At 30.1% G+C, this 25,367-nt stretch overlaps 1 long non-coding RNA gene across 1 annotated transcript; it reads right to left on the bottom strand.

Annotated features, from left to right (window-relative positions):
- Window positions 1–219: 219 nt before the first annotated feature.
- Window positions 220–25,283, bottom strand: LOC149408858 (uncharacterized). The gene is made up of 3 exons (XR_016305358.1): window positions 25,151–25,283; window positions 12,270–12,318; window positions 220–270 (listed from the first exon to the last, which is right to left on the bottom strand). It is a non-coding gene; the product is annotated as an uncharacterized LOC149408858 (long non-coding RNA).
- Between the last annotated feature and the right edge of the window lie 84 nt (window positions 25,284–25,367).

Below are 25,367 nucleotides of genomic sequence, written 5' to 3'. Positions count from 1 at the left end.
TAGTTTATTTCTTGCATTCGTCTACTTTTTCAGGATTTATTATACATAATTGCTATTATGCTGTGTGTCCTGCTTCTATACACTATTCACTATACAATAAATACTATACACTATCCTGTTTAACTAACACATTATAGCTAATAGTAAAATACAATTTATATACAAATTGGCAAAAGTCCACTAGGGCAATAGGTCGTCAAATAATAAATAATTTTATTTACCTTTACTGCTGACTTAGAACTTGCTTCTGGGGGAGCCCAAGGTGGAGACCTTTAAAGAGAAAATAATTTAAATATTAACTATGAAAAATAACACATTATGCAAAACATATTTTTACGAACTTTAAACTTTCTTTTACAATATATTAAATATGCTTATATCAGACATATGTAAATATCTGAAGGATTTATCATTAATCCTTTAACGGGCGTTAATATATTATTATTTTTTAACTATACACTAATGTTTATAAGACAAGGTTTAGATGCAAAGCCCAAACTATAACAAATTATTTTAAGCATTAATTACACGCCTGAAACATCCATACAAATATAAAATATCTCCGAAGTATAAATAAATGCCGCCGACAGGAATTGAACCCGCACCTTCTGATGTCCGTTCAGGTGCTCTGGACCACTGAGCTACGTCGGCTTATTCCTAACTCACCGATGGGTCGAGAGACCAGTTAGAGAGGTCAAAGAGTCGCCCAAAATTTTCTAGCTTAACTATCGGCAAATATAAAAATAAAAGAACAGACACAGCTTCGACTTCAGAGGATTTATATACATCATATTCCAATCCTTATAACATCTTAACACATTCATCAAAACATAAATATCCTCACTTATTCGAATGAGGATTGGACATTGTTCCGTTCCTTCTCACCTTTTCAAAATTCACGTTCTTGACTCCTCAGATTGTACATTCTGTGCTCTAGAAGTGGGAACTTTAGATCACATTGGTTGTCTCTCTCTAAACAAATATCCTGAACACGATTTCAATCTGGCATATGATTTTGGAATTTACCAATTAAATAAAATGAATATTCAAAATAAATTCTCACTCTCCATAATTTTAAATGACGTCCTTGAACACCCTTGAAGGGTGAAAGCCAGAAACCTTTGAAACAAAACATCTGAACACAACTTCAACGAACCAGCATTCATCAAAATAATGATTTAAAACTGAATTTTTTCCCCTGGATATGAAAATAAAATATCGACTCATTTTTTAAACGACTAGCACACATCATAAACACAAGTTTTGAAAACGACAACTTTCCCATAAATTACAAAAAACTATTATTACTCCTATATTTAAATCTTTTGACCCCAATCTAAGCCACATCGCCAAAATATTTGACAGAATTATGATAAAACAATTGCTTAAATTTATAAAATAAAATTATATTTTAAACGCAAATCAATAAGGATTTAAAAAGATTTGAGTACCAAAGATGTTATCATAGATGTAACATTTAAGGACTAAAGATGCCATCATTGATTTAACATTTGAGGACTGAAGATGCTATAATAGATACAACATTTGACAACTTATAGATTTAACATCTGAAATATTATATATTATACATCTTCACGTTATACAAAAATGCACTGGAATATTTGTCGACTTAAGAAAAGCTTTTGACAGCATTTTAAGCTTATATTCAATTTGGCGAACATTGCTATAACGAAATAGTGTTTAATGGTAGATCAAAATGATATGTTTTGATAGACAACAAGTTAAATGTCTTTCTGAGCGGTTCGCAGAACACGGATTTTGGCATCCCACAGGGAACTAACTGGGACCTATCTTATTTATTATGTACCTCAACAACATTTTTAAAATCCATATAAAATCAAAAGTTATTTGACGCCGATGACAAAGCAAAATAAACAAACGACGGGTTGTTTCTCAAAATTTAAAGAATACTTCAAATAGTTGATTTTCAAGTTCAGACACCAATGGTGAGATTTAGTGAAGTCTAGTTAATATTAGCTCCTTCTTCAAATATCTCCTGATATTAGTTAGATATCGTAGGTGAAGAGGCTGCTTTCGGGATTATCTTCAGATGGTGAATGCACAATAAGTCAGTTTTATTTAGAATATAATCAAGTAATTTATTTAACCCTTAAGTATTTTAAATATGTTCTCATATAAGTCCCAAACGACATTGAAATTGCCATGAAATTTAACAATATTTCTGAGGTATTTTAAATTCAATATAGATTTATTATTTATAGGTAATTATTCGGAATCGCTGGACAAGGGTTATATGAAATATTTATATATAAAACCTTCTGATTTACCTTAATTTACTATAAAAGGAATCTGACTGCATTTGGGATATTTTTAATTTTTAATTACGTAAATCGAAAATTCACTCTCGTTGTATGGGATGACAGCTGGAATGGTTTCTGTTGATAAAATTTTCTTTTGTTTGTATTCCTGATACGAGTGGCTATATTTTTTACCATGTGCAAATACTAGGTAGGTACTATTTTAGCCAAACTCGAAAAATAAAATAAAGATATTTAGGTATGTTTTATAAAATAGAAAAATTAAAAAAGGTGATGTTATTATAGGTTAGGTTGGATAATTTTAGGTTAGGTTGGTTTATTATTAGGATTTAGGTTAGGATAGATTGGATATTATAGGTAAGGTTGGATTATTATAGGTTAGGTATGATTATTATTAGGATATAGGTTAGGTTGGATTATTATAGGTTAGGTTAGAATATTGTAGGTTAGGTTCCATTATTTTAGGTTAGGTTGGATTATTATTAGGATATAGGTTAGGTTAGGTTAGGTTGGATTAGGTAGAATGAAATCACAAACCAGTCTATACAAACCTAGCGTAGCCCACAAACTACTTGAAAACTGGGATATAACTCTAAAGGGGACGCGAGCAGGCGTTATTAAAGGTTCCCCAACATTTATAGGTTAACTTAGGTTGGATTATTATAGGTTAGGTTAGGTTGGATTATTATAGGTTAGGTTAGGTTAGGTTGGATTATTATAGGTTAGGTTAGGTTGGATTATTATAGGTTAGGTTAGGTTAGGTTGGATTATTATAGGTTAGGTTAGGTTGGATTATTATAGGTTAGGTTAGGTTAGGTAGGATTATTTTAGGTTAGGTTAGGTTGGATTATTATAGGTTAGGTTGGATTATTATTAGGACATAGGTTAGGTTAGTTTAGGTTGGATTATTATAGGTTAGGTCGGTTTATTATTAGGATTAAGGTTAGGTTAGGTTGGATAATTGTAGGTTAGGTTCGATTATTATAGGTTAGGTTCGATTATTATTAGGATATAGGTTAGGTTAGGTAAGGTTGGATTATTATAGGTTAGGTTAGGTTGGATTATTTTGGGTTAGGTTAGGATATAGGTTAGTTTAGTTTAGGTTTGATTATTATAGGTTAGGTTACTATAGTTTAGGTTAAATAAAACAATAATTATAATAATACCTAAATATAAATAATTTAAGTTTTTTAAGTAACATAAAAATATTTTATTTTTCGAGTTTGGCTAAAACAGTACCTAACTAGAATTTGCATTCTGAAATGATTCAAATTCTAGCTACTCGTATCAGGAATACAAACAAAAGAAAATTTTATCAACAGAAACCATTCCAGCTGTCATTCCATACAACGAAAGTGAATTTTCGATTTACGTAATTAAAAATTAAAATGCTAAAATTAAAAATATCCCAAATGCAGTCAGATTCCTTTTATAGTAAATTAAGGTAAATCAGAAGGTTTTATATATAAATATTTCATATAACCCTTGTCCAGCGATTCCGAATATTTACCTTGGTAAAATTTCGATCGCGCTGGCCTCGCTTATTATGAATATTTTTTAGATAAAACCTTTAGATTCACCTTAATTACTGTATAACACAACTTTTTACCTTCGGGGCGGTGGAAAATATTGCAATAAAAATTTCAATTACGTAAAATTAAAATTAGCTTTCGTTTTGTGAAACGAGACCGTCCATTTTCAAACTTTATTTGTTTATTGTCAAATGTCATTTTGTTTTGTTGGTATTTCTGTTACTATAGGACGAAACGAACGGCTAGAAGTAGCTAGAGACAATCGCGCGGGCGTTTTTTTAATGTTAAAAAATTCCGTCAAATTAGTATTTACCTAATATGCATGCATTGTGTGCGTTGTGATTGAAATTTATTAGCTGGATTTTATTTTTTTACGTTCAAATTTTATTTAAGTTAACCATTCTGCGATGTTGAGCGGCTACGCTAAGTTTGTAATACAAAAGAAAGTGCCCCCTTTATAGCGCCTGCTCGCGTCAAGGCAAGAAAAACATCCCAGTTTTCAAGTAGTTTAGCGGCTACGCTAGGTTTGTGTAGCATGGTTTGTAATACAAAAGAAAGTGCCCCCTTTATAGCGCCTGCTCGCGTCAAGGCAAGAAAAACATCCCAGTTTTCAAGTAGTTTAGCGGCTACGCTAGGTTTTTGAGATATATATATACCATGTTACACAAACCTAGCGTAGCCGCTAAACTACTTGAAAACTGGGATGTTTTTCTTGCCTTGACGCAAGCAGGCGGTATAAAAGGGACACTTTCTTTTGAATCACAAACCATGTTACACAAACCTAGCGTAGCCGCTAAACTATTTGAAAACTGGGATGTTTTTCTTGCCTTGACGCGAGCAGGCGGTATAAAGGGGGCATTTTAATAAACCATTATAATAAAATTAACCATGTATCTGTATATGTATGTATATATGTGAATACACATTACGTTTGTGTGTGTTCATATATAGATGCATATGAATGTATTTGTATATGCATGTCTGTGTATGTATATATATGTAAGTGTATATATATATATATTTACAAAAAAAAAAAAAAACCATATTTGAGTACATATCCTTAGCCGTAGCTCAAACGTGGATTTACACAAAAATTGCCGATATATATCTATACACCTATGTTACCATAACACGCACATGCAAATCGCTCATCAAGATATAACTTATCCCTACTTTCTTACCAAATAGTACTTTCTTTGATTTTATATTGTATTTGTATTCTTTTTTTAGAAATACACTTGTACTTAATGTACTTGTATTTTTACTACATTTTTAATTCTATTTTAATTACACAAATGTACTTGTATTTTTTCTTTTTATTTATTCTTTATTTTTTTTTGATACATGCTCCTTGTATTATTTTTAATTCAATAATATGTATTCTCTTTGATATACTTTTTATATTATTTTAAATTTTTCTGTTTTCCACACCTATTTTTTATATTCATATATCTTAAACTTATGTAGATATTTTGCATTATTTTTAATTCCTTTATACTTCATACTTGTTTTAGATGTATAAATTATTTTATTTTATTTTTATATTTTTCTGTTTTCATTCAACTTATTTTTAATTTGTATTATTATACTTAACATAAAATTGACCACTACAACACGGGCATGTGCCTAGTGTGGTGGCCAAAAATTTACCCGTTTACTGTAATGTATAAACTTTACTGAATAAAGAACATTAAAAAAAAAAAAAAAAAATCTTTTTCATCATAAACCATGTTACAAAAACTTAGCGTAGCCGCTCAACATCGCAGAAATAGTAACTTAAATAAAATTTGAACGTAAAAAAATAAAATCCAGCTAATAAATTTCAATCACAACGCACACAATGCATGCATATTAGGTAAATACTAATTTGACGGAATTTTTTAACATTAAAAAAACGCCCGCGCGATTGTCTCTAGCTACTTCTAGCCGTTCGTTTCGTCCTATAGTAACAGAAATACCAACAAAACAAAATGACATTTGACAATAAAGTTTGAAAATGGACGGCCTCGTTTCACAAAACGAAAGCTAATTTTAATTTTACGTAATTGAAATTTTTATTGCAATATTTTCCACCGCCCCGAAGGTTAAAAGTTGTGTCGTACAGTAATTAAGGTGAATCTAAAGGTTTTTTCTAAAAAATATTCATAATAAGCGAGGCCAGCGCGATCGAAATTTTACCCAATAAAATTTTAATACCTAATATGAAAAATGTTTTAAAAAAAACTTACTGAAACATTTTTAGAACCACCATATTTAGAAAAAATTTCATGTTGTTTACAAAATTAAGAAGAGAACTATCATAATTATATGTATATTCAAAAATGTATTAACTTTATGAATTATTTTCCGACAAAGGAAATGTCCAAAAATATTTGTAGATTATGAACTCATTTTTGTATAAAAAAAATATTAATATCGTAAAAACAAGTTCACAGATACCTGCATAAGGCATCAATATTACTTAAAAGCATCACTGTTACGAATTTCTTTATAAATATAATAATTTAATAACACAATTAACACATCCCATATGAAATAACTCAGATTTTTTCAATCACGAATGCACGGACAGGAGGAAACCTTTACATATTTCTATTTATAGAGTCCATAACTACACAAATCATTAAAAAATCGAAGTTAAAATCACAAAGAACTATGAAAAGGGATAAATAAAAACCGTAAATACGCTTTGCTTTGTGTGGCTAACGGTCACATACCATAACAACAATGGCGGACAAATAGTGTTGAGGTACAATTAAATTCGACTTTTCACAAAATCTCGAAACTCGAGCGTAAACGGGGTCAGTTGTATATCAAATTAAAATGAATTTATAAACACATTTTCTAATGTTTTAAAATCAATTATAATGAACACTTTTAAAATAACGTATATAAACACGTATAATGCTGGTAATAATGTTAAATAATACATGTGCAGCTTTTTGTATTGCATTAATTAGGTAACTAGGATTGTAGTTATTTCGTCGATTGAAGGTCAGTTGAAAGGAATAAGGGAGGTGAGTTAAAAAGTAGTTTATAAAATTATTTATTTTAATCCATTCGACTAACGCAGCATTATTTATTTAATCCATTCATAATAATGCAGAAATATAGGTAAGATAGTAGGGATCTCCAGAATTTAGCTGAATTTAAACGGATGTAGGACATCCATCATAAAAGTTTTTAATACATATTTTTTATAATGCGGAGAAATGTGATTGCAGTTAGAAAGAAAAATAATTATTTTTCTAAGTTTTTCTATAATAGTTATACTCAATTCCAAGGAAAAAAACCTAAAAAAACAACAAAGTGCATGATTACAAATTGGCGGAATTATTCCGTTGACCGTTAAAGAATTGTGTTTTATGTAATTATTTCTAAAAAATGTCAATGTTATATATTGTTTTATTATAATTCAATATATGAACGACTTATGTGTGTTTTTTCGGTTTGTTTTGATGAAATAATAGCATGTTGAAAGTGAATGAGTTTCAAATTCACGGAAAAAGTTTGAGGTTTCGTATTGAATTTGCAGTGTTTGGTTTATATTTATGTGAATATCGTGAAAGTATACATTATTTATTAATCATTAATCAAGAAAAAACATGGTGCTCGTTCAAAAAATTTAAGTCATAATCGAAATAAATTTTTATGAATGTTTAAAAATTTTACGATTTCAGCTGGGATCATTTTTCTGGTTTTAGTGATGGGGCGGATCATTATCCTAATTTGAAAATCGAAATTCGGTCACAATCTAAAAATGTATTGAAATAATTTTTTTATTTTTTAACATTGTAAAATAATGTTTATTTCTACAGACTTAAAAAAATATGTTAAGCAAAAAATAAATCGAGTATAAAAATGAAAAATCTTCAGTTTTAATGACAGCTTTCAAGTAATACTGTGTTTTAGTTTAAACAAAGCTATCTAATTTCAGTATATTTGTAGTTCAACTGCCTTTCTAAGATTATTCCAATAGAATCTAATTATGAAAAAATAATTGAAATAATTTTCTTTCGAAATATTATATTATGAGTATGAACTTTTTTTATCGTTTATCTGAAATGTTCTTCACACAACCAGTTCCAATTATGAATATGACACTTAAATTCAAAGCAAATTTGAGTTCATGGATCATGAATAATTTTACTCTGGAGTATTTCTCATTTCAACACTCATTTACACCTTATTTTTATTATTATTTATTATTCACTGTAATTTTCTGTTCTAAATTTATAATCTTTTCGGTAATATTATATTTGTGTACAACTGTTTTGTGGAGAATATGAAAGATACATTTATTTGCGTATCTCATGTGCTCAATCATTACAATTTACTTTTAAATACTATTTTGTAGTTTTGATATGTAAATTTAGTAACATAAAGAACAGTGTATGTCAAGACAGAGTTGTGTGACGTTTTAATTTTATCTGCCGACCCCTTCGGGAAACGGCAGGACGATTATTTAGTTTGTTAATCAATAAATCAAATAATTGGTGCTAAGCACGTCATAATTTTTGAAATAAATATTTATATACTATCCACACTCATTTGAAAAAAATAATAATTAAATGAAATCCTCTGCACGGGAGATCCCAGTGAGGACATCATTATATCTATATGTTACAAAAAAGGAAGATAATGAAGCATTTAATATTATTACTTATACAAGGTGTCCGGGGGGTAAATTGAATTTATTTCGGGATTCTAGATGATTGTAGAAGTAAAAAATATTAAATATTTTAGAAATTTAATTGTTTTTTAGATACGAAAATATTCTTTCATCCATTTTTTTTCCATACACATTTAACTTTTTAACCTGAAAACTATCTTAAAATTTTGGAATTTAGAAAAATGTTTTTCATCTTTTTATGTGTACAACACCTCCTCCCGTTAGTGCACTTTGCTCCCCGGACACCTTGTATTTCTACTATCTTACCTATATTTCTGCATTATTATGAATGGATTAAATAAATAATGCTGCGTTAGTTGAATGGAATAAAATAAATCATTTTTTAAAACTAATTTTTAAATCACCTCCCTTATTCCTTTCCACTGACCTTCAATCGACGAAATAACTACAATCCTAGTTACCTAATTAATGCAATACAAAAAGTCACACATGTATTATTTAACTATAGCATTATACGTGTTAATATTATAATGTTAGTTTAAGTTATTTTAAAAGTGTCCATAATAATTGATTTTAAAACATTAGAAAACGTGTTTATAAATTCATTTTAATTTGATATTCAACTGACCCCGTTTACGCTCGAGTTTCGAGATTTTGTGAAAAGTCGAATTGTATTGTACCTCATCACTATTTGTCCGCCATTCTTGTTATGGTATGTGACCGTTAGCCACACAAAGCAAATCGTTCTAGTTAATATTTACGGTTTTTATTTATCCTTTTTCATAGTTATTTTGTGCGTTTATCTTCGATTTTTTAATGATTTGTCTAGTTATGGACTCTATAAATAGAAATATGTAAAGGTTTCTTCCTGTCCGTGCATTCGTGATTGAAAAAATCTGATTTTAGTCGACGCTTAAAAGTTGAGTTATTTCATATGGGATGTGTTAATTGTGTTATTAAATTACTATATTTATAAAGCAATTGTCAAAGCGATGTTTATAAATAATATTGATGCATAATGTAGAAATATATATGTGAACTTGTTTTTACGATATTAATATTTTTTTTGATACAAAAATGCGTTCAAAATCTACAAATATTTTTGGACGTTTTCTTTGTTGGAAAATAATTCATAAAGAGTATGCATTTTTGAATATATATGATTGTTCTCTTCTTAATATTGTAAACAAAGGGAAGTTTTTTCTAAATGTGGTATTACCTACATATTATTGACGTTTATAAGTAAGGTTTTTTCAAAAACATTTTTCAAGTTAGGTATTTAAATTTTATGATAAAAAAATATCAATGTTTCAACAGTAAAAATAAGAAATCTATATTGAATTTAAAATAATGGCAATTAAATTTCATGGCAATTTCAATGTCGTTTGGGACTTATATGAGAACATATTTAAAATACTTACGGGTTAAATAAATTACTTGATTATATTCTAAATAAAACTGACTTATTGTGCATTCACCATCTGAAGATAATCCCGAAAGTAGCCTCTTCATCTACGATATCTAACTAATATCAGGAGATATTTGAAGAAGGAGCTAATATTAACTAGACATCTCACCATTGGTTTCTGTCAATTTTTACAAATTGAAAAGACTGTGTCCACAGATACGAAAACATCAAATCGAATTGCTTAATTTCACCACTAGAAGAAAGAAAATATTTCGAAAAAAGTTAATCATTCCAAAAAAGCCATTTTTATTAAACTGTGAAAGAGCGACTCAACTGGACCAAGAAAACCAAAAATAACTTCTGCATTTTAATAACAAGGCACAAACGACATGTTCTAATAAAATAATTAAAAAATTTGATCAATTAAAAGAATTCTTAAAAACTAATTTCTGAGAATCAAAAAGTCAAACACACCTGCTAATAGAATTACAAAGTTGTAAACAAAAACATGGAGAAGATATGGCAACATATATGTTCAGAATAGAAACATGTGTCAAGAAATTATAAACTTCTATTAATCACTCGACCATTAATCGAGACGAATTGGAAGGAAGATGCGCCAGTACAAATGACTTGACTTTACAAACATTCATTATTGGTATAAATACAAACATTTCTGAACATTTAAGGGAGCGGATGCCTAAAAATCTAATTGACGCCTTTGACGAAGAAAGATTGATTGTTATAAAAGAAATAACAATAAAAATCCTAATAAAGTGTACAACTTTGTACCACGCAATACAACTTTTGATAAAAGGAAAATCCTTAACTTGCCCGATTAAACATTCTGTTAAAAGAAAGGACATCTGGTAGATAACTGGTTTTCGAAAGATCCAAGTAAAAGGATAAACTTTAAAAGAGGAACACCCTCAACTTCTCATGCGATTTATCATTTAAACGCGTACGGATCCACGTCATGCATCGCGACGTTGGAATAAAGAACATGACCGATGCCAAACCAACAATTACAACTAACCCTACTAAACCCAATGTACAAGATGGTTATGATATATGCTGTCAAATATATGTGTTGTAAACATTAACAGAGAAAGACTATTAAATCTGCAGTATGTTAAAATACCCTTTGGTAATAATAATACCAATTGTAGTCTCTTAATAGACACAGGCGCAGCAATAGCAATCAATAAAAGAGATGTACTCGATAGAAATAGTGATCGCTAAATGAACATGAATAAATAAATAAAAAAATTAAAAACGGAGAAACCGAATTCGACTGCGAAACTAGTGAACTTAAATTTAATGAAAAAATAAATTACGTTTTACACATATTATTTTTTTGGTAAACTAATGTTAAAGACAAGATTTTTTATGCATAGCACAAAGGATAACAATTATTTTACAAGCAATAATTATTAGCCTGAAAAGTTGGTTGTTTTCAGGTGAAAAAATGTAACAAGCAGTAATTGTTGAATGAAACACTAGTATATATTGAATTATTTCGCGGATAAGAGATAAGCCGCCATAGCTCAGTGGTCAGAGCTGTCGACCGGAAATCGAAAGGACATGGGTTCGAGTCCCGTTGGCGTCATGTATCTTTTATCAGGAGATTTTTCAATGTGGATGAGTGTTTCAGGCTAATAATTATTGCTTGTAAAATACGTTTTACACGTAATATCTAACATCAACACAGAACATGACGAGATATTAAGAACGACTTCCTGACTAAAAATAAAACAAAGATAAGTAATGAAAAAAAAACAATTAATTATTCTATGTAAAATAACAATCGACATCAATAACAATCGAATTGTTCTGAACACGCTTCAAAGAAGATCAGAGACGTTTCTCAAGGTTAAAGTTAAGAATAGAAATATCAAAGAAGGCATTTTACTAGACTTTGAAGTAATTAAAGGAGTGAAAATTTCTAACACACTCACTAATGTAGACGAAGATAGAAGAGCATTGATATCGATATTAAACATAACGGAAAATACTGTGAATAATAACTGTAGATTCCTTCTTACAGGAATGCGATAATTAATTTAAAATAAGCACATTACTAACAAGAATGAGTTTAATTCAAAGTAGCATCTTACTTGGAATTATTTGAAATGCGATAACTTAAAAAGTAGCACCCTACAAACTGAAATGCGAAAAGTAGGCATAAATTTCTTGCTTCATTCACATTCAAACATTTAATCACTCTCTATTTTTTGCTGTGTCCTGCTTCTATACACTATTCACTATACAATAAATACTATACACTATCCTGTTTAACTAACACACTGTAGCTAAAAGTAAAATACAATTTATATACAAATTCGGAAAAGTCCACTAGGGCAATAGGTCGTCAAATAATAAATAAATTTAGTTACCTTTACTGCTGACTTAGAACTTGCTTCTGGGGGAGCCCAAGGTGGAGACCTTTAAAGAGAAAATAATTTAAATATTAACTATGAAAATTAACACATTATGCAAAACACATTTTTAAGAACTTTGAACATTCTTTTACAACATATTAAATATGTTTATATCAGACATATGTAATTATCTGAAGGATTTCTCATTAATCCTTTTTAATGGGCGTTAAAATATAATTATTTTTTTAATTATACACTATTGTTTATAAGACAAGGTTTTGATGCAAAGCACAAATGATAACAAATTATTATGAGCATTAATTACACGCCTGAAACATCGATACAAATTGAAAATATCTCCGAAGTATAAATAAATGTCGCCGACGGGAATTGAACCCGCACCTTCTGATGTCCGTTCAGGTGCTCTGGACCACTGAGCTACGTCGGCTTATTCCTAACCCGCCGATGGGTCGAGAGACCTGTTGGAGAGGTCAAAGGGTCGCCCAAAAAATTTCTAACTTAATACATTCATCAAAACATAAACATCCTCACTTAAGCGAATGCGGATTGGACATTGTTCCGTTCCTTCTCACCTTTTCAAAATTCACGTTCTTGACTCCTCAGATTGTACATTCTGTGCTCTAGAAGTGGGAACTTTAGATCACATATTTTTTGGTTGGCCGTCTCATAACATTTGTTAAGATATTGATATTTATCCTGAACTCGAAGACTGAACTCGATTTCAATCTTGCATATGATTTTGAAATTTGCGAATTATATAAAATGAATATTTAAAATACCTTCCCTCTCTCCATAATTTTAAATGATGTCCTAGAACACCCTTGAAGGGTGAAAGCCAGAAACATTTGAAACAAAACATCTGAACACAACTTCAACGAACCAGGATTCATCAAAATAATGATTTAAAACTGAATTCTTCCGCTGGATACGAAAATAAAAAAGCGACTCATTTTTAAACGACTAGCACACATCATAAACACAAGTTTCGAAAACGACAACTTTCCCATAAATTACAAAAAAACTATTATTACTCCTATATTTAAATCTGTTGACCCCAATCTAAGCAACATCGCCAAAATATTTGACAGAATTATGATAAAACAATTGCTCAAATTTATAAAACAAAATTATATTTTAAACTCAAATCAATTTAAAAAGATTTGACTATCATTTTATTGAGGACTCAAGATGCTATCATAGATGTAACATTTCAGGACTAAATATGCTATCATAGATGTAACATTTCAGGACTGAAGATGCTATCATAGATGTAACATTTCAGGACTAAAGATCCTATAATAGATGTAACATTTCAGGATTAAGATGCTATCAAAGATGTAACATTTGAGGACTCAAGATGATTTCATAGATGTAACATTTAAGGACTAAAGATGCTATCATTGATTTAACATTTGAGGACTGAAGATGCTATCATAGATTTAACATTAGAGGACTCAGGACGCTATCAAAGATGAAACTATAATTTAAATTGAGAATTCAAGATGCTATCATAGATGTAGTATATCAGGGCTAAATATGCTATCATAGATGTAGCATTTCATGGCTTAAGATGCTATAATAGATTAACATTTCAGGAATAAAGCTGCTATTATAGATTTAACATTTGAGAACTAATAGATTTAACATCTGAAATATTATATATTATACATCTTCACGTAATACAAAAATGCTCTGGAATATTTGTCGACTTAAGAAAAGCTTTTGACAGTTTATTAGATTTTAAGCTTATATTCAATTTGGCGAACATTGTTATAACGAAATACTGCTAAAACGTAGATCAAAAATGATATGTTTTGATAGGGTTCCATGATAACTCAACACAGTGACAATTCAACACACTTTTACAAAGTGATGAAGTCATTAGAAACGATGAAAAAAATTTTTTTTTAACCTCACCTAACCTAAACTAACCTAACCTACTTAACCCAGTTAATAAAGTTTTTGTTTCATCACTTTCCATGACTTTATATAACTTTTTAAAGATGTGATGAATTATAATTGTGATGATTTATCCGGTAACCGTTTTGATAAACAGCAAGTTAAATGTTTTTCTGAGCGGTTCGCAGACCACGGATTTTTGCATCCCACAGGGAACTAACTGCATTAGGACCTATCTTATTTATTATGTACCTCAACGACAATTTTAAAATCCATAATAAATCAAAAGTTAATTCACATGCCGATGACAAAGCAAAATAAACGAACGACGGGTTGTTTCTCAAAATTTAAACAATACTTCAAATAGTCCATTTTCAAGTTCTGTGAAGGTTCAGATTTTATATTGATATTAAATCCCACTTCAGACACCAATGGTGAGATGTCTAGATTAGTGAAGTCTAGTTAATATTAGCTCCTTCTTCAAATATCTCCTGATATTAGTTAGATATCGTAGGTGAAGAGGCTGCTTTCGGGATTATCTTCAGATGGTGAATGCACAATAAGTCAGTTTTATTTAGAATATAATCAAGTCATTTGTTTAACCATTCAGTATTTTAAATATGTTCTCATATAAGTCCCAAACGACATTGAAATTGCCATGAATTTTAACAATATTTCTGAGGTATTTTAAATTCAATATAGATTTATTATTTAGGTAATTTTTGGATAGGGCCTGACACGCTTATTACGAATATTTTTTAGAAAAAAACTTTATATTCGCCTTAATTACTATAAAAGAACACTTTTTGCATTTCGGGCGGCGGAAAATTATGAATTTAAATTTTCAATTGCGTTAACCAAAATTCACTTCGCGAATCGATGCGGCGGCAATCAGCTGCCATTAGGTACGTCACTGTTATGTTGGTATCACTGATACATTGATTTGTATCACAAACCATGTTACACAAACCTAGCGTAGCCGGTAAACTAGTTGAAAACTGGGATGTTTTTCTTGCCTTGACGCGAGCAGGCGTTATTAAGGGGCACTTTCCTTTGTATCACAAACCATATTACACAAACCTCGGCATCCCACGAAGATAGCAACGGTCGTATTTAGCTCTTGTTAATGCATCAGTGATACCAACATAACAGTGCGTTCCTAATGGCGTCGCGTTGTCGCCACATCGATTCGCGAAGTGAATTTTGGTTTTATGCAATTGAAAATCAAAATGCATAATTTTCCGCCGCCCGAAATGCAAAAAGTGTTCTTTTATAGTAATTAAGGCGAATATAAAGTTTTTTTCTAAAAATTATTCGTAATAAGCGTGTCAGGCCCTATCCAAAATTTACCAACATTTCATGTTGTTTACAAAATTAAGAAGAGAATTATCATATATATTCAAAAATGTATAAACTTTATGAATTATTTTCCGACAAAGGAAATGTCCAAAAATATTTGTAGATTTTGAACTCATTTTTGTATCAAAACAAATATTAATATCGTAAAAACAAGTACACAGATACCTGCATAAGGCATCAATATTACTTAAAAACATCACTGTGACGAATTGCTTTATAAATATGGTAATTTAATAACACAATTAACACATCCCATATGAAATAACTTTGTAGCGTCGACTAAAATCAGATATTTTCAATCACGAATGGACGGACAGAAAGAAACCTTTACATATTTCTATTTATAGAGTCCATAACTACACAAATTATTAAAAAATCGAATAAAACGCACAAAATAACTATGAAAAAGGATAAATAAAAACCGTAAAAATATTAACTAGAACGCTTTGGTTTGTGTGGCTAACGGTCACATACAATAACAACAATGGCGGACAAATAGTGATGAGGTACAATACAATTCGACTTTTCACAAAATCTCGAAAGTCGAGCGTAAACGGGGTCAGTTGTATATCAAATTAAAATGAATTTATAAACACGTTTTCTAATGTTTTAAAATCAATTATTATGAACACTTTTAAAATAACGTATATTAACACGTATAATGCTGGTAATAATGTTAAATAATACATGTGCAGCTTTTTGTATTGCATTAATTAGGTAACTAGGATTGCAGTTGTTTCGTCGATTGCAGATCAGTTGAAAGGAATAAGGGAGGTGAGTTAAAAAGTAGTTTATATAATTATTTATTTTAATCCATTCAACTAACGCAGCATTATTTATTTAATCCATTCGTAATAATGCAGAAATATAGGTAAGATAATAGGGATCTCCAGAATTTAGCTGAATTTAAATGGATGTAGGACATCCATCATTAAAGTTTTTAATATATATTTTTTATAATGCGGGGAGATATGTGATTGCAGTTAGAAAGAAAAATAATTATTCTTCTAAGTTTTTCTATAATAATTATACTCAATTCCAAGGAAAAAACCTAAAAAAACAACAAAGTGCATGATTACAAATTGGCGGAATTATTCCATTGACCGTTAAAGAATTGTGTTTTAGGTAATTATTTCTAAAAAATGTCAATGTTATATATTGTTTTATTATAATTCAATATATGAACGACTTATGTGTGTTTTTTTGGTTTGTTTTGATGAAATAATAGCATGTTTAAAGTGAATGAGTTTCAAATTCACAGAAAAAGTGTGAGGTTTCGTATTAAATTTGCAGTGTTTGGTTTATATTTATGTGAATATCGTGAAAGTATACATTATTTATTAATCATTAATCAAGAAAAACCATGGTGCTCGTTCAACAAATTAAAGTCATACCCGAAATTAATTTTTATGAATGATTAAAAATTTTTACGATTTCAGCTGGGGTCATTTGTCTAGTTTTAGTGATGGGGCGGATCATTATCGTAATTTGAAACTCAAAAATCGGTGACAATCTAAAAATGTACAGAAATAAAATTTATTTTTTTAACATGTATAAAAATATTTATTTCTACAGACATATATGATTAGCAATAAATATATAAGTAGTGTAAAAATTAACAATCTTCAGTTTTTATGACAGCTTTCAAGTAATACTGTGTTTTAGTTTAAACGGCGCTATCTAATTTCAGTATATTTGTAGTTCAACTGCCTTCCTGAGATTATTCCAATAGAATAGATTATTCTAATTATTAAAAAATAATTCAAATAATTTTCTTTCAAAATATTATATTGTGAGTAATATAATAATAATAATACTTGGATGACTTGTATAGCGCCGTTTTTGTACAAAAACACCTCAAGGGCGCTGTACAAACTTATAATATATTTCTACATTGATCTATGTTATTACTTAACTATTTATGGAGAAAATATACAGAACAATACTTACCTGGTAGGTCACTTGAGATTAACACTTAATTAACATTTTCTAATTGTTTATTGGCGAAATTTAAATAACACATATATGACACTATATTGTTCAACTAGCCCCGTGGGGTGGTTCAACTAACCCCACCTATGAGGCAAGTTGAACCATTTCTCCTTCTGCGTGAAAATTAAAATATCTTGCATAAGGTCAACGTATTATATCATTTCATGAATAACATTATAAAGCCAGATAATGAAGCTATCTTAATAAATTGAAAACAAAAAAATATCTATAAGAGTTTCGACTCTGGGGTCAAATTAGCAAAATCATGTTCAACTAGCCCCGCCCTACCCTACGACAGCTTAAAAAGGTAAGTTTTTAGTTTAGACCTGAATTCTGTTTGACTTGTTATGGATCTTAGTTCCGGAGGGAGTTTATTCCAAGCCTTCGGCCCAGATACTCCGAAAGCGCGATCACCAAACTTAGTATTTGGCTTGCGCTTAGGTTCTGTCGAAGTTTTACTTTTTGCTGACGATATGAAGTTGTTTAGGGTCATTAATGATGTGTACGACTGCATAATCTTGCAAGAGAACCTTAACAACTTTTCCAAATGATGTTCTAGTAATAAACTGCAACTAAATATTAACAAATGCCAAGTTATGAGGTTCCACAAAATTAAACACCCAATAATGTATAATTATTCATTGTGTAATGTTGACTTAATCTCTGCAATCGAAATACTTGACCTAGGCATAATGTTTGATTAGAAACTCTGCTTTGTATCTCACATAACTACTATCGCTAATAGGGCTATGAAAATGTTAGGTTTTATAGTAATAATTACCAAGGATTTTAAAAATATCTACACATTAAAAATTCTGTTCACATCTCGTTAGAAGTATTCTAGAATACAACTCTACAATTTGGTCACCTGTCTTTAATAATCACATTAATACCATTGACAGAGTCCAACGCAAATTTTTGAGTTGTATTAATTTTAGGCTTGGAATTCCGTTAGAAACTATAGATTATGATTTCTTATTACATTCATTGAAATTGCTTAAGTTAAGTGATAGAAGAAAAAAATTTGATCTTGTATTTTTATACAAAATTATAAATTATCAGTTGGATAGCCCAGACATATTAATGTTGATTCAATTTCATGTACCTACCATTAGATCAAGGTCCTCTAGTATGTATTATTGTGACAATTATACCACAGTCTCAGGATATAACTCAGTTATAAATAGATTGCACACACTTGGGAACTTTTATGCTAAAATCGCAGATACTTTTAATATTCCCCCTGTAAAGTATAAAGCTGCACTAATAACACATTTTAACGCCACTTATTTTAATAAGGTCACTACATAATAGGCTATTGTCATTACTTCTTTCTTTACTGTTATTTTATTTGTTATGTTTTAACTAAATTTAATTCTTTGATTTTTTACTGACTTTTTTACTTTTTACAAAATTTAATACTGCACTATGAATATGTAAAAAAATAAAATAAAAACTTTGTATGTAAATGGCACTTGTGCCGTAAATTCTAAATAAATAATTAATTATTTACATTTTATACAGACAGGTTATACAGTACCATATTCACCTGGTAGGTCACTTGAGATTAACATTGTTTATTGTTTATTAGAGAAATCTAGATACGGTTCGCACGCAGAGGACATAATTGGACTATTTATTTTAACACATTCTGTTGAAATGTTCTTCACACAACCAGTTCCAATTATGAATATGACACTTAAATTCAAAGCAACGGATCATGAATAATTTTACTCTGGAGTATTTCACATTTCAACACTCATTTACACCTGATTTTTATTATCATTTACTGTAATTTTGTGTTCTAAATTTTTAATCTTTTCGGTAATATTATATTTGTGTACAACTGTTTTGTGGAGAATATGAAAGATACATTTATTTGCGTATCTCATGTGCTCAATCATTACAATTTACTTTTTAAAATACCATTTTGTAGTTTTGTTAATTTATTAATATAAAAAACAGTGTATGTCAAGACAGAGTTGTGTGACGTTTTAATGTTATCTGCCGACCCCTTCGGGAAACGGCATGACGATTAGTTAGTTTGTTAATCAATACATCAGATAATTGCCAACAAATAATTATAAGCAATAATTAGTCATCCGAAATACTAATACAAATTGAAAACATCTCCCGAGTAAAAATAAATGCCGCCAACGGGAATTGAACCCGTGCCTTCTGATATCCGGTCAGGTGCTCACCAGGTGCTCTAAATCCAGTTATTATTTTAATATTAATAATACTAAATAATTTTATTTACTTTCCACTTAAATAAAATTATTTAGTATTATTTATAATAAAAGAAATATAGGTATATATTTTTTTAATGTAATTTTTCGTAAGAAAGAAAACAAAACAAAATGGAAGCCGACTCCGCCGTAAAAGGGAGAGATGCAAGTTTAGCCATATTGAGAAAATAAGCCGGTGGAAATAGGGACATTTTAACACCATTTAAGATCTGTGAAAGAGCGATTCAACTGGTTCAAGAAAACCAGAAACTAATTTAACTCTTCTATATTTTATCACAACTAACTGACAGTACACAAACGACATGTTCTAATAAAATAATTGAAAATTTTGATCAACTAAAAGAATTCTAAACAACTAATTTCTGAGAATCAAAAGATCAAACACACCTGCTAATAGAATTCTATTAAACAAAAACATAGAATTAATAGCTAATAGAATTCTATTAAACAAAGCTCTAAACAAAAACATGAAGAAGATATCGCAACAAATATGTTCAGAATAGAAACATGTGTCAAGAAATTAAAAACTTATTTAATCACTCGACCATTAATCTAGGGGAATTGGAAGGAAGATACGCCAGTACAAACGACTTGACTTTACAAACATTCATTATTGGTATAAATACAAACATTTAAGGGAGCGGATGCCTAAAAATCTAATTGACGCCTTCGACGAAGAAAGATTGATTATTATAGAAGAAATAACAATAAAAATCCTAATAAAGTGTACAACTCTGTACCACGCAATACAACTTTTGATAAAAGGAAAATCCTTAACTTGCCCGAATAAACATTTTGTAAAAAGAAATTACATCTGGTAGATAACTGTTTTTTAAAAGATCCAAGTAAAAGGATAAACTTTAAAAGAGGAACACCCTCAACTTCTCATGCGATTTATCATTTAAACGCGTACGGATCCACGTCATGCATCGCGACGTTGGAATAAAGAACATGACCGATGCCAAACCAACAATTACAACTAACCCTACTAAACCCAATGTACAAGATGGTACGGTATGGTATGATATATGCTGTACAATATATAATAATAATAATATTCGACAATTTTTATAGCGCCGCTTTTGTGAGTTATCACCTCAGGGGAGCGTGTTGTAAACATTAACAAAAAAAGACTATTAAATCTGCCATATGTTAAAATACCGTTTGGTAATAATAATACCAATTTTAGTCTCTTAATAGACACAGGCGCAGCAATATCACTCATTAAAAGAGATGTATCTAATAAAAATAGTGATCGCTAAATAAACATTAATAATTAAATAAAAAAATTAAAAACGCAGAAACCGAATCCGACTGCGAAATAGACGGAACTATTGAACTTAAATTTAATGAAAAAATAAATCACGTTTTACACGTTATATCTAACATCAACATAGAACATGACGGTATATTAAGAACGACTTCCTTACTAAAAATAAAGAAAAGAGAAATTATGAAACAAACCAATTTATTCTTTAAAATAAAATAACAATCGACATCAATAACAATCGTTGTTCTGAACACGCTTCAAAGAAGATCAGAGACGTTTCACAAGGTTAAAGTTAAACATAGAAATATCAAAGAAGGCATTTTACTAGACTTTGAAGTAATTAAAGGAGTGAAAATTTCTAACAAACTCACTAATGTAGACAAAGATGGAAGAGCATTGATATCGATATTAAACATAACGGAAAATACTGTGAATAATAACTGTAGATTCCTTCTTACAGGAATGCGATAATTAATTAGAAATAAGCACATTACTAACAAGAATGAGTTAAATTCAAAGTAGCTTCTTACTTGGAATTATTCGAAATGCGATAACTTAAAATGTAGCACCATACAAACTGGAATGTGAAAAGTAGGCATACACTGTCTTGCTTCATTCACATTCAAAGATCAAATCATGAATATTAAAGTGAGCCCATACTCCTTGCTTTATCCACATTCAAACATTTTATCACTCACTAAAAAGCTAGTCGTACAAAATAGTTTATTTCATGCTTTCGTCTACTATTTCAGGATTTATTATACATAATTGCTATTATGCTGTGTGTCCTGCTTCTATACACTATTCACGATACAAAAAATACTCTACACTATCCTGTTTAACTAACACCCTGTAGCTAAGAGTAAAATACAATTTATATACAAATTCGCAAAAGTCCACTAGGGCAATAGGTCGTCAAATAATAAATAAATTTAGTTACCTTTACTGCTGACTTAGAACTTGCTTCTGGGGGAGCTCAAGGTGGAGACCTTTAAAGAGAAAATAATTTAAATATTAACTATGAAAAATAACACATTATGCAAAACATATTTTTAATAACCTTTTACAAAATATTAAATATGTTTATATCAGACATATGTAATTATCTGAAGGATTTCTCATTAATCCTTTTTAACGGTCGTTAATATATAATTATTTTTTTAATTATATACTAATGTTTATAAGACAAGGTTTTGATGCAAAGCACAAATAATAACAAATTATTATAAACATTTTTTACACGCCTGAAACATCCATACAACTTGAAAATATCTCCCAAGTATAAATAAATGTCGCCGACGGGAATTGAACCCGCACCTTCTGATGTCCGTTCAGGTGCTCTGGACCACTGAGCTACGTCGGCTTATTCCCAACCCGTCAAATAATTAAATCTCGTAGGAAATTCAGCACTAACAAAGCCTTTCCTTTAAAAATAAATTTGTTTGTTTACAGGTGAAAAAATATAGTAAGCAGTAATTGTCGATTGTAGTACTTGTATATATTGAATTATTTGGAGGTTTGGATATAAGCCGACGTAGCTCAGTGGTCCAGAGCACCTGACCGGACATCTGAAGGTGTGGGTTCAATTCCCGTCGGCGACATTTATTTATACTTACAATTTGTATGAATATTTCAGGCGTGTAATTAATGTTTATAATAATTTGTTATCATTTGTGCTATGCATAAAAACATTAAAAACCTTAACATATTTAAATAATTGGACTTACGTACTGTTATGTCCCCTTAACATGTACCAATGCATCTTGCTTTCATTATCTCATTATATGTAATTTAATAATAATTAATGTTTGGCTTTTCCGGAAACTATAGAACATATTATATCGGGATGTTCTGTATTAGCACCGTCCGAGTATACATTTAGGCACCATCAAGTTTTAAAAATAATTCACCAAAGATTGGTAATTAAACATAACTTGATTGACTGCCGTAATATAATACCATATTATGAATACGAATCAATTTCATTTTTAGAAAACGAATTTTATAAAATGTATTATGATAAAACTATACTAACAGACCGAACGAAGCTAGAAGTCCACAATGGAGTGCTGGTACCTACCCTGATGTATGGAACTGGCAGAGAAAGAATTAAAGTAGACTGAATGCTGTTGAAATGAGATCCCTGAGGCGTATGTGTGTAAAACCACGTGTGATTGCGTGAGAAATGTGGAGATCCGCAAAGAATGCAAGGCTGATATAAGCGTAATGAGTAAGATTAGGAAACGGACCCTTAGACGATTTGGGTATCTAGTGCGAATGAGCGAAAAAAGGAATGTAAGGAGAATATAAAACAGAAATGTGAATGGTAGCAGAAGTCGGGTACGCCCGAGGAAGACATGGCACGACCAAGTGAATCAGATACTCGAGTCGGGCCATGTCAAGAGTCAGAATAATAGAAGAGTATGTATGAGACGATGTATGAATGTGAATGAGGCGTGTGAAACGGATGTTAAAAAGTTAGTTAAAAACACCTTTGTAAAAGGTTACTTCAAGTGGTTCGTCAACAAAATTTAAATTTAAAAAATAATTTCGTTTTCCAAAAAGTTTCATTTTTCAAAAAATATTGCAAATTGAATAAAAAATACAATTTTCTAATAAATTTCAAATTTCAAAAAGTTTCATATTTTCAAAAATAATTCAAATAAAAAAAATCAAATTTCTAATTTAAAAAAAAATTCGAATTTCGAAAAAAATCTCTTATTACTTTTCAATAAATTCATATTACCAAAAACTTCAAATTGTTCCCTGCTTTATCATTATTAGTTGCCTGCAACGGGCAAAAAGCTAGTTATTATTAATTAACCAAACCGTTCCCAAATTAATATTTTTAAAATTTTAGAAACAATAAATTAACAGACCAAGAATTCTATTTTATTTATTGAATTACTGACAAACATTTATTAACTTATTTTTAAAAGAATTTACTGTGTCCGATAAATACCTGAAAATTAATGGAATAGCTAATTTCATAAAAAACCTTTTTAACTGTCCCAGGGCTGTCACAAGTATATATTTAGTGTCCGCGAAGGCGATATAAGGTCTACAATGTAAATCTTATTTAAATTGTTTTATTGAATATGTAAAAGTAAAACATGAAACTGAACTTAATTAAAAATTTCTACAAATTAAACATTAAATAATTAATTACAGCAACCAGGTTTAGGTTGAGGTGTTACCGCAATTCAAATTTTACAATTTCATCAATGTTACAATTTCATCAAATGTTACAGTTTCATCAAATTTTACAGTTTCATCAAATTTTACGATTTCATCAAAAGTTTTAACTTCATCAATTTTACAATTAAATCAAATGTAACAACATGCCACTCGCATATACAAGTGTTTAGTATGAACAAATAATTGTAGTGTAAATGCGCAGCCATGATAAGTATTATTACATCATTGTGTCACTCCTTAAAAGCATGCGTCACTGGTTAGCTGCCTTTCTTATCTCTACATACTCCGTTACGAGATAATCACTACGGGTGTTATCTGTCCCTACCAAAGATATTAGAAGAACGAGATATGCTATGTTGGCCGCCGGACTGTAGCCGGAGTACTACCTAATTAGGGTACTTTGAACGGTATCGGGACGTGTACGCACAGAAATCTGTTCTATGTATTAGTGCGGATACCTTAGCGATGCCTTAGCGTAAGCGAAGGTGTGCAGTAGTATTGGTGAACAAAACCGGCGACACTCGGCGAAACAATTCCACTCAGTACGAACTGCGCATAGCACATCTCGTTCTTCTAATATCTTTGGTCCCTACCCATTTCAAAGTAAACTGATATCCTAAAGTTACATAAGACGCCACTCCTAGTTCCACAAATAAACCGTTTTTGAAAATGTTTGTTCAATTTCAAATGAAGTAAGGAAAAATGGAAATAACTATTAAATTCTTAAATTCTTCCACATATCGTCAGCCGAGTAACAGCCCAAGCCCTCCCACCGACCCTAGCTGTCTAGTGGCATCTGATCATCAGTTAGTAATAACTAGGAATGACAGATAATATCAGGAATTAGTGGTTAAAGTAAGTCAAGTACATTCCTGTATGTATTCATAAATAAACAAATAAAAACTCACCTCAAATAATATCGGACACGAATTAGCCTTCAAAGTAATAAATGGATCACTTCTGATCTGCCACAGGAACACACTGAATTTGAAATAGAATTGAATCACAAATCAAAAGGAACAAGTTGGTTGGAGATAATGCAACAAGACAGAGAAGTGAGGAAAGAATGCTCAAAGTGATTTGCGAACCCATTTTATAAATCTGTTATCTTTCTTATCTCCTTAT

The sequence above is a fragment of the Hesperophylax consimilis genome, unplaced genomic scaffold (genome assembly GCF_061612785.1).
Source record: "Hesperophylax consimilis isolate HC1 unplaced genomic scaffold, BYU_Hcon_1.0 scaffold_48, whole genome shotgun sequence".
Taxonomy (NCBI): domain Eukaryota; kingdom Metazoa; phylum Arthropoda; class Insecta; order Trichoptera; family Limnephilidae; genus Hesperophylax; species Hesperophylax consimilis.
The sequence above is the reverse complement of the archived record's forward strand: the minus strand, read 5'-3'. Positions and strand labels throughout refer to the sequence as shown.